Below are 17,520 nucleotides of genomic sequence, written 5' to 3' on the forward strand. Positions count from 1 at the left end.
TATAACACGTAAATTTGAGACAGCATTTTAGGACATATCAGACTAATTATGAAAGTTCATTAAATATGCAAAATAGCAATCAATTGACACGATACTGCTTAATGTCTTCTCACCGTACTACAGTACTGAAAGATCAACAACATCTGTACTATGTTTCATCACATTTGATGCAGTATTTCTGGACATAGCACACTAATTAGGAAAGTTCTTTAAATATGCAAATTAGCATTTAATTTGAATGACACTGATAAATGTCTTCATTCAAATGTTAACAACATCCATATCCCACTAATTACAAGAAATTTGATGAATAATTTCAACATCCATATCCCACTAATTACAAAAATTCATCAAATATGCAAATTAGGAATTAATTGACATAATACTGCTTAATGTCTTCACACAGTATTATAGTAGTGCAATATCAACATCTGTACCCTGTTTCATCAGATTTGATGCAGTGGTTCTGTATATAGCCCACTAATTATGATAGTTCATTAAATATGCAAATTAGCAATTAATTCGCATGACACCTCTAAGTGTCTGTGTAAATTTATATGAGACTGTGTGTTAAAGATCTGTACCAAGTTTCATCAAATTTGCTGCAGTATTTCTAGAAATATCACCTTAATTACAAAAATTCATCAAGTATGCAAATTAGCAGTTAATTGATACAATACTGACATATGTCATTGTGTGCTATCAGAGCCCTGTATGACATCTTTAAAAAACGAGTTAACAAGGCGTGGAAGTATACACGAGTTCAAAATTCTTCCGAAACTTCCATTATAAAGGATGGATCCGCAGTACATGTGAAGCTTCCTTCACAATACTGGGGGGGGGGGGGGCGTTTGGCTGGAGGAATCGCGATTGCAATCTTATTTATTTTCAAATTCCCATAAAAATCCTAAAAAAAGTTCAATCTTCCCGTTTTAAGACACGTTTTAAAATTTACTCATATTTTCTTCCGAGTTTTCAGCTGTTTGTCATTTGCAGATGACACATCACTAGCCCTGTTGGATTTGTTACTTGGGTAGTTATCCAAATCTGGTTTGGTCAATGGTACCCATAAAAGAGCGCCCAAAGTGACGATTATGAGAGAATATGCAATTTGTGAATTCCTGGCTCTATTCTGCCAAACAGTGAGAAACTGAGCAATGGCAAATTTGGTGAACAATAAATAAAGTGATTTTTTCAAACATTATTTTCATTTAAATCATCCCGGGGATATACAGAACAAGTGAATCTCTTTCCCCGAGGTATCCATAACAAGTGGTGGCTATTAGTCGGCTGAAAATATGGTTTGACCCTAAAAAAATTGCTACAAAAGGTTTTTCAACGGTAATTTACAGAGTCAAATGTGCTTAATAACATAATAAAAGTCTACCAAAATCTAACCACCGGAAACGCGTCATTTTCAAGATGGCGTCCAAGATGGCCGCCATATACTTAAAATGGCCTAACTACTTAAATATTAAACCTAGACGAGTGATGTCTGTGTCTACCACCATGTTTTAGTGGTTAAGAAATCCAACTACCATATCTAGATTATAGACAAGTGGTCATAAGTCCCATAATTTGCATATTTGTACATGTATTAAAAATTATCACTGTCACATTCTGCGTCCGGAACATGTTGCTCATGTGGATTTTCACAATTTCCAAGGTTAGGTAGTAAAGGGAAATCAACTCCACACATCGTTCATATTTGGGTTGTTTGCATTTTGTGTATGAAATTGTGTATAATATAAGTGTATGTCATGCTTGGCTGTTTTAAGTAAAGTGTTGCTTAGCCATGGTGAGACGTACCCGTAATCTACTTGTCTTGATGTTACTCCACACTGGAGCGGAGAGACAAGTATGACACTGCGATCCTTTGGCGCTGTGTTTTCGAAAACCGAGTTTTCTTAATAAGTCGCTTAAAATTCATTCTTGATTTGTTAGCCGTGTTGAATGGTTGATTGTTTATTTTTGGTAGTATGTTGTTTCACTTACGTTTGTTGTTCAAGTAGGGAAGCTAGAATGTCTACTGGTTGGTCTTGATGTGTTTGTGTAGGTTCGTGTGAAGTTTCGGCCAATGCAACACTAGTAACACTAGATGTAATTTAAATTTACACAAATACACCACATAATGAGCCAGTTGAATCAGTCGGCAGAGCATGAAATCAGGAGAGATCATCAAACAATCACATAATCAAGCAGCCACCAACGAAATACATGATAGCTCTGCTTAAAAATAATCTTAAAAAACAACACATTTGAATTCAACGATGAATTCTACTGGCAAATATGGGGGTGCTCTATGGGGTCTCCCTCGTCGCTGAAAATAGCAGATATTACATTTCACGAGATAGAAATGAGAATAATACAGAAACACAAACAACAAATACCGACCTGGCTGAGGTTCAGGGACGATGTTTTCCTGATTTTCATCGGAACACAACACGAACTCAATGAATTCATATCAAACATCAACAAAATGCATCCTACTTTCAAATTTTCGTTTGAAAGCTCCTCTCAAGAAATCACATATTTAGACCTGACTATCTACAAAGATCGTCGATACAACAAAAAGAACATTCTCGACACCAAGACACACATAAAACCAACAGATACATTCCAGTTCTTACAAAGAAACTCCAGCTATCCGGCAGCAACATTCAAAGGTCTGATCAAAGGTGAAACATTAAGATACATCAGAACATGCAACAACGAAATCGATTTTACAGAGAAAGTCACACAATTTAGTGAAAAATTACAAGACACAATATAAAAATACCGCAATTATACGGTGTCCGTCACATTTGATCAGAATTTGTACATATCAGTATGGGTACCAAAGATCAACAATAAATGTTGTTTCTATCTGACTGTTCAGTGCAGGAAAATTCTACGTTGATGTTATGACAATGATTTCTGCAAAGTAAAACCAGAAAAACAACAAGAAATATATATACCAGAAAAACAAGAATGACAAAAGTAAATAACGTCTGAAACTTTAGGTACTGGAGGTCAACTTTAGCAACATGCATAGCAAAAACAGCTAGTCCCTCTTAGTTTGAGCAGGTCTGTTAATATGTAACAGTTCAAAAACAATGACAGAAAATGATTCAAGGTCAGTGGAGTAGCCTGTTTCAGTCACTAGCATACCACCACTCCTACACATTTGCAGGATTTCCCTTTTTCTTACCTCATTTGCACATTTTTGACGTCCATTTGAACAACGTCACATCTCAGCCCCTGCATCTACCTGTACACCAAATACTGAGATGATAGCTTTGGCGGTAAGGGAGCTTTTGCATGTGACGGACATACATCCGCACTAACATACCCACATACATACATAGAGACACACAGACGCCACCGACTCACCATATAAGCTGTTTTTGTTATTTATGCACATACCAAATATGAGCTAAAAATGAAATAGAACGCATTATCAGAGAAACAGATCATAAAAGCAGAAAAAGACAGCGTGGGCAACAAAAAGAAAGAAAGAACGCCACCAACAATACAGTAGTCTTCATAACAACATATAGCCCGTACATCGAAATGACAAAAATCAAGCAAGCCCTGAGAGAAAACTGAGTGAACTTAAAAAGACGAAACACTAAAAAAACTGTTCCAAAATCAACCAATAATCGCATATAGAAGGAACAGAAATATAGGCGATAGACTTATAAGCGCCAGACTTCACAAAAGCGACGACAGCTCGAACTCAGGTTCACACGAACCTACAAAAACACAACAAGACCAACCAGTAGACATTCTAGCTTCCCTACTTGAACACCAAACGTAAGTGGAACAACATACTACTAAATAAAAACAATCAACCATTCAACACGTCTCACCAATCAAGAATGAATTTTAAGCGACTGATGAAGAAAACTCTGTTTTCGAAACGCAGCGCCAAAGGATCGCAGTGTCACACTTGTCTCTCTGCTCCAGTGTGGAGTAACATCAAGACACATAGATTACGGGTACGTCTCGCCATGGCTAAGCAACACTTTACTTAAAACAGCCAAACATGACATACACTTATATTATACACACTTTCATACACAAAACGCAAACAAACCATATATGAACGATGTGTGGAGTTGCTTTCCCTTTACTACCTAACCTCAGAAATTGTGAAAATCCACATGAGCAACATGTTCCGGACGAAGAATGTGACAGTGATTATTTTTAATACATGTACAAATATGCAAATTATGGGACTTATGACCACTTGTCTATAATCTAGATATGGTAGTTTAATATGGTAGTTGGATTCCTAAACCACTAAAACATGGTGGTAGACATACCGGTAGACATCGCTAGTCTAGGTTTAATATTTAAGTAGTTATGGCCATTTTAAGTATATGGCGGCCATCTTTGTCGCCATCTTGAAAATGACGCGTTTCCGGTGGTCAGATTTTGGTAGACTTTTACTATGTTATTTAGCACATTTGACTCTATAGAAAACCGTAGAGAAACCTTTTGTAGCAATTTTTTGGGGTAAGGTCCTTTTTTTTTCATAAATGCAGCCGACTATATGAAAAGTTTATCATTATCTTGGCTGGTATCTAGACTCTGTTGGTGGAAAATCATAGTTATTTTGCATGCAATGCGCAGTGAAATCAAATGAATGGTAGAGGGTTGATTGTCTCTTGTATTTCTTATATTTATTCATAAACGATTTTCTTTTCATATCCTTCGATTTATTCTTTAAAGATTTCGTGATATCGTATGTTGTCAATATTTTTATTGCCGCCTCCTCTGATACGACTTTATGCAAGCTTTTCTCAGCAGCTTGCGTGGCCCTTATCAGTTAGGTGGCGCTGTGATGTGTATGATGGACACATTCTACATGTAGTCTAAGGATGTTTAATATGAGGGTCGTCGTCCACAGCCCCGTTCACAATGGGGAAATGTCACTTCCTGAAACGCACTTTTTATTGCTTGTTGACAATCGTCTTGCAATCGATATCACGCGATCCCCTTTTCAGCTTGCTGACGAAAGGGGCATTGTATGAAGGCATGCCAATCAAGTCATTCAAGGACATGTACGTGAATAGCACTGCATAATAATAAGGGGAACTTTTTATTTTATTTTTCGTTTGCACTCTTCGATGGAGAGAGTGCGAATATGACAAAAATGTTTCATAATTCTTGAAAAAAAACGGAAGGCTTGACACGGGATATATCGGGTTTTCTTTGCCCTCGAAAGTAGTTTTGCTCGATTTGATGATGACATGGTATTTTTTCAAGTCATGTATTTCAAAAGACAACGTTCTTTGTGCATGGCAAGACTCGTCTGTTAAGGGACCGTCTCAGATTGTCGCATAAGTTCAAGAAACGAAATTCCTATCTTTACATCAAAACCCCCTCCCCCCTAAACGAAAGTTCAAAACTGCGAAATGTTGTTGTCTACCAGAGAGCCACTGAGGAATTTGTATCCACTGAGCACATTACATCGTCAAGTAATCGATCAAATTTGAGTACTAACCATGGGAAGACGCGAACGAGTTGGAAACAGTTACAGCAAAATGTGTTGGTACAAGTGTGTACTTTTTTGTAATTTTTACACACTAGATGTAAAGAGTACATGTAACTACAAAATAAAAGTGCGAAATATGAAGTTCACTTATTGAATGGAGATCAAACCCTGTCCCCAGTAAACGAACGAATTTCGCTTTTTTTAACTTATGTGACAATCTGAGACGGTCCCCAACGTCTGCCTGTTTACGTCTGTATGGCCCGTGAAATGAAATGCGGGCGTCTTTTACCAGTAAGCAAATATGAAAGCCTGTTTTGACTTCGAGAAAGATTCTGATGTTTACGCTTGCCCTCCTTCCTTCGTGCTCTCTCTCTCTCTCTCTCTCTCTCTCTCTCTCTCTCTCTCTCTCTCTCTCTCTCTCTCTCTCTCTCTCTGTAATCCCTCTATAAGAATTTATATTTCGTTACAGATCTGCAATTCGTAAAAAAAAAAACCAACGGAAAGAGAAAAGCGTTAGAATGAAAAATAAAAAAATTGCATCAGTAGATTTGCTCAGCTAACAGCCCAGTGCCTTAGAGGTGAATTCAAAATGATGTTGATCAGAAAATCAAAATGGAATGGTAGCTAAAAGGAAGAATACATAAGGCCCCATAAACGAAGATATTGAATACATTTTGCAAATCACTACAGCGATAGGTTGTGACGAGTGGCTTTTTGTAGGCAAATGGCGACTGGGTCCCAGGCACTCCATAATAATGATTATGCTTTGTCATTGCCGAACTGGTGTTTACCTGGAGATGTTAATGTGCAGTGGTAAATGCGTCACGCGAAAGGAATGTCTCGTCATGCATTTGTCATTTACAAAGACGTTGTCAGGACTCGACCTCTTGTATGCACAACATGGAAGGTACCAACCTGTCAACTCCACCTAACAAATTGCAATGTATGTATTAAGGTGCAGACCTCATTAGCATTCAAATAATGGGTTTTATTGGTTACGAATGGAAAGGCTGACGCAAGAGTTAATTACGCATTCTTTAGATCACGATTTTTTTTCATATTTCATATTATTATGGCAGATTGTAGAACACTTTTTAGGGTACGTCGTGCATTGTGGGGAAGTTTGACAGACGTTCACTGAAAAAGCCACGTTAACACAAGTTACTAACATTGACCATAAGCAAAACTATCCTGTTTTAACCCTTTCACCACCATGGTTTGTCCCAAGTCCATTGTTTTCTATGGTAAAGATAGACCTGTATACAGGGAACTGGGGGTGAAAGGGTTATGGGTTAAATTTGCTCCGTCTGAGTATGTGTAGAATGCAATGCTTGTAGAAACATGTCCAAACCCTGTATAATGGCACAGTCCCACTACGCTTGAAGGACTGTTCAAATGTTGTTTTTCACTACCTAATTGAAAGCTTATCGGAGTCTAAATAGCTCAATTACTCTAGATATATATCCGCCATCTTGTTGTTGTTGTTGCTGTTGTCGTCGTCGTCGCTGTTGTTGTTGTTGTTGTAGGTGTTCACATTCAGATTTGTAATTTCGGGGAACTTTCACATCTGTGGTCAAAAAACCATCTTCTCTGAAATCGCATGTCTGACTGTTTTTATGCTTGAAATGCATATTCCTAGGGGCAACCTTAGTTGAGTGTCTTCAAATTGTGGTGAAATTATCATTTGTGTATTTTTGGATCATTTTTTCCTGAAATCACTTCTCCAATTGCTTTAAAACAACTTTGTTCAAATTGTGGTAAAACTTGCATATTTTGTTTCTATTGGGCAATATACAAATACAAATTAGGGCATTTCCTTTTCCTGGTCCAAAACTATCTTATTGACATTGCTGGTCAGAGTGCTTTGAAATTTAACATGAAGGTTCTAAGAGATGATTTATATCAGTTTATTCAAATTGGGCAAAAATCTGGAATATTGTATTTTTGGGATAATTTTTCTCGTTTTAAGTAAAATAAAATAAAATGCCAAATATCTCATTCTTGAATTTATTTATCTTGAGCAATAACTGTGACCTCAAAGGCAATAATAAATCGTTTTCTTTCTTTCTCTTTGATTAATTACCAAATATTGTTTACATGCAATACAATATTGCAAGTAGACATTTTAAGGTTGGTATAGTAGATTGCATAACTAATTTTGATGTACCAGTCTGCATGGTGTTGTATGTGTCCTTGCAACAGTTGCCTACCAATACATACTTGATATTGTACTTGATGTACTGTACATCAAGATTAGTCCATATGCACCTGACATTATAATTATTACAACCTAAGGCCAATATAAGCTATTAGATATCGTATGGACACTCACTCTGGCCAGTCACATCTAACCAGATATGATCAAAGTGTCAGTGACGCTAATTTTAAAAATACAGTTTTTAATTCATTGCTATTATTTTTGTATCATTCATAACTGCACAAAATGCTTCAGTACATTTCCCAAATAATTGAGGAGCCCCTCTTGTTCCTTTCCGCATTTTGAGCAATCCCCTATGCTTGTAGCTTTCAATTTTAAGTGCCCTCCCCTGCCCGAATTCTTCGACGTAAATAATAACGGCTGCCTCAGGGGGTATTTTTACATGGGAACTTAAGGGTGTTTACTATTTAGTCAGTGTCCCTTTCATGAACTTGCTGTAAAATGAGTGGTTGTCCAGTGCGTACCGTGTGCGCCTATACATCGCGATCGTTGTTGACAAGGCACCGCGTAAACCACAGACAATAGAGGAGGGGATTACTGTGCATGCATACAGTCTGAGAGGAGGGGGCAAACTGTGGGGGCGCTGTCTATAAAAAATGACGTCATTTTGCCTTCAAAACAAATATGGCGGGAGCCATGTCATCCTGGATACACCGTATTCAAAATACGGACTTGGAATACACTCTCTAGGACTTTGGAATCTCTAATTGATAGGTAATTGTTTTCTCGGATATTTACTTTTGGCGATGAAAGTGATTTACGGCTTGAATAAATTTCAGATACAAGGATTTCGAACTTGTTCAGTCTGACTCGATGGTCCACTAAACTTGTGTTTCCATGTTTGGTCTTGATTACGGAGCAGCTAAGGAGCCTTACATGTTGTGAACAGTCGTGAAACTTTACAGGTCGTGGCACTTATAGGAAAGAAATGCGTGTGCCAATTTTGAACCCCCTAGCTTCATTGGACCAGAATTCGTCCCATACTGTATGGAGGCCGGTCACAGCGCTATAGCGAATCTGTACACACTGCACAGTGTAGCTCTGCATGACAGGGCTGTGTGTTACCGGCGTTGTACACGGCCTATGCACAGTGAAGCTTTGATCATTCGCACACGGTTATTTTAACCGTGATTCGCATGAGTTTTTCCTTGCTTGATTAAAACAATCATGGAACATTTCTTCACGCGAATATTGTTAAATACAGTATATAAACCAGGATTAAAATATTGTAGTGATATTTCCGTTCACTGTATTTTTGTGGGTTTTTTTTGCTGCGTTTTCCGATCAGCTGACGCATGTTTTACATTGCAAATATTTGAACCTGATGAACTGCTCAATACATAACTTGTTTAAACCGCCTTTTTTGTTCTTTTTTTTCTTTTTTTTTTTTTTTAATTTTTGTATTTGTATATTTTTAAGGGGGTTCAGTGTGTTGTCTAGACCATGTTTTAAAGATACTGAGCATGCAGAGCTTACTCAACATCACTGTTCTCACAATCCAGTTCATTTTCAACTTCACTAGTACTATTTATTTCATATATGTCTCTTCCTTCCAACTCTACAACATATTCTTCAGGCAGATCATATTCTTCCTCCTCTTCTAAAATTATTTCTACTTCATCATCCTCACTATCTACATTCATTTCCTCTAACAATAACTCATTTGTGGCTTCTAATGTGTCTCTATCAGTGACAGTGTCTTCAGTATTGCTAGCCTTTGTATTTAAACAGTTTCTACAAGTACATCCAGGCCCACACAGAGCGTCATGTTTTTTGCATCTACAGCGTTTTGTTTCACAACCTGTTTTACAAGCACAACCCTTTGTAAATTGATTGACATTAGCCTCTGCAGCAGCAACATTTTCATCACTGTCCTATAGAATTGCCAAATTGTTACCAGTCAATTTAAAGCCATGTTCTGAATATTTTGGGAGTGAAATGACAGAGGTGTGTGCTTGACTCCACAGTTTTGAAATAAAACAAGAGCGAAGCCAGTGATACTGAAGCGCTGTTGCATTTGGAATGCACTCCTCTTCATTTCTTATTCCGAAACATCTCTGAGCGTTCTTTTTTACTTTGTGTTATCAGACAGACAAAATTCCAGAGAACAGGATCAATTTCGTTTACCAATTTTTTGAGATCAATAGAAGATAAATTTGGGATTTTCTGGTATTTATCAATAAAGTTTGCTGCTTGAGAGTGAAGTCTGTCTGACAAGTTTTCAGCAACTGAAAACAAGAGAGATATTGTGCTTGGACTTGTTGCAGTCATGTTCCGTGTAAGCTCAGCTCTAAGCGCAGAACAGGCCGTTTCTAAATTATTGACAGTTTTTGACATATTAAAATACTGTTTGTGAAGAATGTCCCTAGTATTTGCACCATATCTTAAAATGAGAGTGCCGTTGTACAATGCCTCCAGATTTCACAGTAGAAAATGAGATGTGGTGGCCATAAATCTTTGCCATTTCCAATTTCAAAAATGTAGCTGACCTCTCAGTGTAAAATTCCAAAGGCCTATCATTATTACCTTTCTCTGTATAAAGTTCTGAGATCTGTTCAATGTAGTGAGACTTTACTTCTGTCAAGAGAAGTGGCTCTCTATTGACAAGCTTTTTACAGACTAAATGACCTACCCTAGAAATAGCAACTTCTTCGATATCCCCTGAAATTACATCATTGATTTTTTGTTTCAAAGATTCATTTATCTTTATAAGACTATCATTATCAGAAACATGACCATGCTGTTGTTGTTTGAGAGCATTGGTGAAACGATAGAGTTTCATATAACAACACATACATATAGGACTGTCTGATTTCAATGCCAAATTTGGATAATCCCCTTGCTCTCTAAAATTATCGAGCAAAAAAAAACATCAGGTGGATGTCTAACCTGACCATACAGACACCGATTACACTCAGGCATTACACAATGTACTCTGTGCCGTTTTGCCCATAGGGATAATGCTCTGCACACAAAGGTGCATGTACTGGTATTTCTATTTCAGGATCATTGACAGCAAAGTTAAACAAAGCCCTAAACAACTGTTTGTCATCTATATTATTTGTTTTAACACTCTCATTGTCACAAACTGTACACTTGCTTTGCGGTCTTCGCCTTAGATCCACATTTTGTGTGGGATCTTTACCCTCTAAGTACTGACTGAATGCTTTGTCAAGGACATGATTACATGCATTACAGATACACATGTTAGCAGCTATGGCATAGTTTTTTTCTAACCAAGTCAAGTATCTTTCTTCCTTTTTTGTCTTATGATACCATTTAACTGCAGAAACCTTGCCACATTTACCACAAGGGCCACAATCAGTTTTATCTGGATGAGCTTCCTTGACCCTGGGTTTACCGCCTCCCTTGCCAGAGATGTGCACTCTCACTACACCACCTTTGCTTGGTATTCTGTGTATCAAGGGTCGCCCATTACACAATAGTTTGAAATCATCTTCCTTCATTTTTGTGATTTGTGCAACTCTACGCTTTAATTTTGGAACATGACTTGATTTGAGACGGACTTTGAAAATATGGTCTTCACTGATGACTTGTATGACATGCGCAGACATCATATTTATTGATTTCCGTAACTTTGTTTCAATGTCATTGAGTAGAAAATGCTGTCTTCCTTTCTGTTGATGCAGTTGCATACATCTGCCAGTGCTTTCTAATCAGTCAGTTGATTCACTACAAACTTGTGTTTCAATTTCATATTTGCTAACGACCTGACACATTTTTACTTATCTGTAAGTCTTTGAACTGATAACAACAAATTCCTGGTTTTGCAAGAAAAGTTTGTTTCCTGTACTTTCTCTTTTTTATGCCTGTATACTAAGTAAACCCTCTTGAGCAATTTGAGCATTTTTATATAGGCTTGCACATGTTTAGCAGTTAACGAGCCTAAGGTAGATGATAAAGGTGTCAGAGTATGTGCTAATTTTTGCAATTTTGTCAGTCGCATAGTGGCCAATTGTTTAATTTTTTTAAGACCAACTGTCAATGGTAATCTACAAACACCAATTTCATAGAACAAGTTGTTTATGTTAAGACTTTTCTTACTGTCACTGTTCAGAAGGATGCTTCTCTTGATTTTTTCGCACATGCGATAAGAATCATTATCAACATGCTTTCTGACCCATAATTTCCCCGACAAACTATCCTTTTCACTCTTACTGAGCTTATCTAGCCGTTTTACCTTCAAGGCCCAAAAATATACTGTCTGAGACTTCATTCTTACTATGAACAGCCTTAATCTATTTGTAACAATGCCTTCAACTATATTGTTGACTTTGTCAGACAACTCACACTGTATGTCAGAACTGACTAAGTAAGCCGATGAATGAGGAGGAAAGAAGGAAAAACCATATAAAAAGCTCTCCGGAAATAACCACTGATTACCAACCACAATTCACTTTCGTCAGAGCTAATAAAATAAAAATGCACAAGATCAAATACAGAATGTTACTGTTAAACAGCTTTCCCTTGTTTTAATGGCTTCTTGAGCGGAAAACATACAGTCCTTCCACAGAACAGAAACGACGGCTTGAGCGTCAGTCGAAAGAGAGACCCGTGAAGTGTGATAAACTGACTAAAAATCCAATCGCAACTCGACTCTACCGTCAATCAGCGTTAATCAAAAACCTTCACGCCACAAAACACGGCAAGTCTGTCAGATATCTTCAGAAATGTTTTTTCTTCGATGCAAAACGGGTGTAAATCTGAAATAAGGAAAGAAAGACGATTAAAGTTTGCTTCAAGTGGCATACACAGAAACACGTGAAGCCATGTATGCACATTCCATCGATATGTCACGGGAAGGTTTGACGTCTTTTACGGTTGAAATTCATCAAAATATCCCTACAAATAACTCTTTTTACACTTCATATAATGAAATACTTTGGATGGTCTACTTTAATTTTTTTAACAACTGAGTGCGCGAAAAGTACGACGATGTCGCACTTGATGTCGTCTAATACAGTACTTGCCCTCGCTAAAAGTAGCTGGTAAAGACCGCCGCCATCTTGGATTTCGATGTCAATTTTCGGCTCACGTTTCTGTGGTCGCTAGTCAAATTACAGCTTGAACAGAAATATTTTTCAAATAGAACGAATATTTAGATGTAAGTTTCATTGAAAATTGCCATCAATTTGAGAAAATCGTATGGCCCTACAGTTCGTCCCACAATGAAAAATACTCGATCGCAGCTGTGCAGCATTCTCTGTCTGTACGCAAAGGCATACTAATTCGCCGAAATTCCGTCTAAAAAATCACACAGGTCCACATACCTTTGAATAAAACTCATTCGTTTGGTTTCCCTTCGTCTCCGAGGTCTGAAAGTGTTAAAATCAGCAACGAGAAAATGGCCTGATGACGGGCCAACGGACGAGATGCAGTGAACATGTCACGTGACAATTCGAAAGGAAAGCTCATTAACATATTCAAATTTGGCACCCAGTTGTCAGACTGCATAAACATAGTTTTGCAGTTATTCATAATAAAAGGGGTCGTGACAAGCTTGGGGGACACATACCAATAGCATTACCGTGAAACTTATTTTGTTGTGTCTTGTTGAGACCATCCTATACATGTGTGTATACCTTTGTTTGTTTACTTTTTTGTATTTTTGTTATTTATTGAACGTTCTATGATATTTGTTTGTTTATTTATTTATTTGTTTATGTTTGCCTGTATGGTTGTTTATTATTTGTTATGTATTTTTGCTTGTTTGTATGTTTGTATATTTTTGTTTGTTTATTTATTTGTTTGCTTGCTCATTTGTTTATATGCTTGGGTTTTTGTTTTTCATGCTCCCTGGGACAAAGCGAATAAACAAACATGCATAGACAAACAAACGAGAAAAACAAACAAAACCGTTCTCTGTGCGCCGTGTACCGGAGTTCAAATCCAAACCGAGTGGGCTGCCAAAGGCGTCTGCATGTTAAGAGTGTCATTGGCTATTGTATAAAGTCAATGTATTGTAGTGGGCCGCCTAAGGTGGCCCGCCGGTAAAGAGGGTCGATCATGGCCGTTGCACGAAGTAAACCTAATTGGAGTGGCTGCCAAAGGCGTCTGCCCGTTAAGAGTGTCATGGGCTATTGTAAAAAGTCAATTTATTGTAGTGGGCCGCCTAAGGTGGCCCGCCGGTAAAGAGGGTCGATCATGGCCGTTGCACGAAGTAAACCTAATTGGAGTGGCTGCCAAAGGCGTCTGCCCGTTAAGAGTGTCATGGGCTATTGTAAAAAGTCAATTTATTGTAGTGGGCCGCCTAAGGTGGCCCGCCGGTAAAGAGGGTCGATCATGGCCATTGCACGAAGTAAACCTAATTAGAGTGGGCTGCCAAAGGCATCTGCCCGTTAGGAGTGTCATGGGCTATTGTAAAAAGTCAATTTATTGTAGTGGGCCGCCGAAGGTGGCCCGCCGGTGAAGAGGGTCGATCATGGCCGTTGCACGAAGTAAACCTAATTGGAGTGGGCTGCCAAAGGCATCTGCCCGTTACGAGGGTCATGGGTAATACAGAAAGTCTATTTATTGTAGTGGGCCGCCGAAGGCGGCCCGCCGGTAAAGAGGGTCGATCATGGCCATGGCATAAAGTGAACATTATTGTAGGTATTATGTTTTTGAAAATGTGGTGACCCCCTTTCCTACCAGTGAAAAAGCGATGACCCCCCCTTCGCGGATTCCAAAAGTAGGATGACCCCCCCCCCTGGATTTTGCCGCCCCCGGCCGTAAAAACTGAACGGTCCCTTATGAACACATATACAACTCCTTATTGGTTCTTTATTGTATATGGAAATAATCATACGTAACAAATAAATAAACACGCATAAACAAACAAACAAGGGGCCTGAGCTCCCTTTGCTTGTACACTGAATGACACAGTAGTGAACTCACTTTTGTGCATATGGCGTATGGCCATTCCATAAAGACTCACCCAAAGCTAGTTTACTGTGGTCACGGTGGAAGTCCGTAGTCGTAGACGATAGTGGGCCTTCCCCTGCACTGTCTATTGTAGAATAGGCTGCCTTATTTGGTGATACCTTCGATAGTGATTGGATCGAGGGTGTGTGACGTAGCTATCATCCTGGCAACATGAGGGTATAAAAGAAAAGCGACAACGACGTCGACTTTTGCGCAAGCAGAATGGAAACAACATTGCAGCTCAATACGCAATTCAGAGGTAAGAATAAGTTTCTGTCTTTTACTTGGTGCACGAATATATGTGTTAGCTGCCGAAGCTTACGTTGTACATTAGCCTAGATTGCTTTTCCCTTCGCTTGCCTCCGTACCTCCGTCTTCACTACCGTCTAGTCTAGTAGTGAAGACGGAGGTACGGAGGCAAGCGAAGGGAAAAGCAATCTAGGCTAGTTGTACATGAGAGAGAGAGAGAGAGAGAGAGAGAGAGAGAGGGGGGGGGGTGGGTGTAAATGCCATAGACCTTCATTTCAGGGTTTGGTGATTGAAGAATAAACGTTTGTGAAGACAAAGAGCAAAAAAATCAGATAAACAAACACAGAAATAAAAACACGATCGTTAACGGCATTCTTCAATTTATGAGGGCACAAAACGAATGGGTCTCACCGCAGGCGTTCTGTTGTCTGGGTAGTTTGTAAAAGTGTAGTTTCTGCTACGTTCCGACGTTCCGCTCCTTAGCCTTATCACCGTTGATAACGCTACGGAAGAGAACGTCGGAACGTAGCATAAACTACACTTTTAGAAACTACCCACTTAATCGAACGCCTGTGGGTCTCACATAAAATCCAAACGGCGGAAGTTTAACAACGCGCCATATATGGTCACAAAAGGGAACGGTAATGTAGTGACGTAAATATTGCAATTGAATCATGGGAATAGCTCGATGTATATGGATCCGCCTTCTATTTAGCATAATCCAGCTAAACCGAACTGCACAGTTCTTCATTACAAATATCAATGTAACTGTTCAGGCTCAGACTTCTCTGCCAATTCCTATGTAGTTTTCTGTCTCAAATAAAGGTTCTCGACTTGAGGAACAAGCAGGACCAACAGCAGAGAGTCTGGTGATGAAGTATTTTGTAGGTGATTTTCATTCATGAGAGTATTATTGAGAATACCACAGGGAACCTAGAAATATAGTTGTTGTTGGTATTGATGTTTATGTCTATATTAGTCGTGTTGTTGATGTTGACCAACAAAATTCAACGGACATAACTATTGTGTTGTTGTTTCAAACGTAATGTTGTGGGTCAAATAATGATAGTGTCCTTGTAGTGTTTCTTAGGACACCTACATTACATATGAAACAACAACACAATAGTTATGTTCGTTGAATTTTATTGGTCAACAACAACAACAACATCTAGATTTCTGGTTTCTCCGTGATAATACCTTCGTCTTCGGCTCGGCTCGGGCATCATCAATATTACCTTCATGAGCACCATCCCTTGGGCGCGAAACAATATTTATTACATGCCTCGTATATCGAACGCCTCTGCTCCATAGGATTAAATTGGTAACTCGTCGATATGGTGGCCCCTACACGCCACAGAACTTTATTACTTTTGAAAATAAACTATAATTTTTTCTTGACAATATCTTTAATATTGATAAGAGATTTTATTTCTCCACAGCGAACTTTTAATTTTGTACGGAAAACTTTGATCAAAAAATGTTAACTTTTAAAAAATGAACTTAACTTTAATTTAAACAAAATATTTGTTTCTCAAAAGTATTTTTAACTTTAACTTTAAACAAAATATTTGTTTCTCAAAAGTGTTTATTATTTTTGTAAAACAAAAGCAAAAATTGTTCAAGAGTACCAACTCTCCTACACGTTACACAATTTACTACTTTTGAACATAAACTCTTACTTCTAGACAATATATTTAATATTTGTAAGAAATTTTATTTCTCCACAGCAAACTTTTAATTCTGTACAAGAAACTTTATTTTTGGGGTAAACTGTTTTCAAAAACTTAAAAAACTTTAACTTTTCAAAAATAACTTTAACTTTAAACAAAATATTTGTTTCTCAAAAGCATTTTTTTATTTTGTTAAACAGAAGTAAACATTGTTCAAGAGTTTAAGATTTTTGCTGAGCGCGAACTGTGTTACTTAAATGGATGATATAACCTGATGTCTTTAGAGCAGCAAACTTCAATTCTTTAAAGAAAAGTTTTATTTTCCAAGAGTAAAATTAATTTCTTTGTGGAAAAAAGATTTTCTCAGCAGTTTCTTTATTTGAATTTATTATTAGGTTTCTTTACTTCTTCATTTCGCTATTTCGTGATTTTGTCGATTATAATTAGCCGTCAAATTCCCCTGTTAGGCCCTCACTCCCCGTACAGGTGAAAAACACTGTGATAGATGCATTACCACTTTTGCATCACTTAAGCAGCTTTCATTTACACTTTAAATTTGCTTTGCAGTTGACCGACGAGAGCTACCAGTGCGAAGAACACTCAGAGTGGATTACAGAAATGGACAAATACATGCACATGTAACTTTCAGTCAACTGGATGTATCGATTGTGCTGTCCATGGACTTTGTCAGAACACTCCTGAACGTTTTGAATTCACTGTCAATGCGAGCTCTCAGGAGGTTGCTCAGAATAATATGAAACATCAAGTACAACATATTGGCAAGATGGTAGTAGACTAGAGACCTTTGTGTTGTTTAAGGACCCCTATCGGTGGTATGTACCTTGACGTGGTGATAGGGCAACTGGCTACGTATGTGTCACCGTACTCTTCTGTGTCAAGACCTAACAACTGCAGAGGGTCGACCAACAATGAAGATGCGGCAATGGTTACCGGCCAGGCTAAACATACCAAGCTAC

General features: G+C 38.1%; 1 long non-coding RNA gene across 1 annotated transcript; it reads right to left on the reverse strand.

Moving 5' to 3' along the window:
• Positions 1-12,167: 12,167 nt before the first annotated feature.
• LOC139115805 (uncharacterized) lies at positions 12,168-13,172 on the reverse strand. The gene is made up of 2 exons (XR_011548191.1): positions 12,992-13,172; positions 12,168-12,424 (listed from the first exon to the last, which is right to left on the reverse strand). It is a non-coding gene; the product is annotated as an uncharacterized lncRNA (long non-coding RNA).
• Positions 13,173-17,520: the final 4,348 nt, after the last annotated feature.

This window comes from Ptychodera flava, chromosome 17 (genome assembly GCF_041260155.1).
Source record: "Ptychodera flava strain L36383 chromosome 17, AS_Pfla_20210202, whole genome shotgun sequence".
Lineage (NCBI taxonomy): Eukaryota > Metazoa > Hemichordata > Enteropneusta > Ptychoderidae > Ptychodera > Ptychodera flava.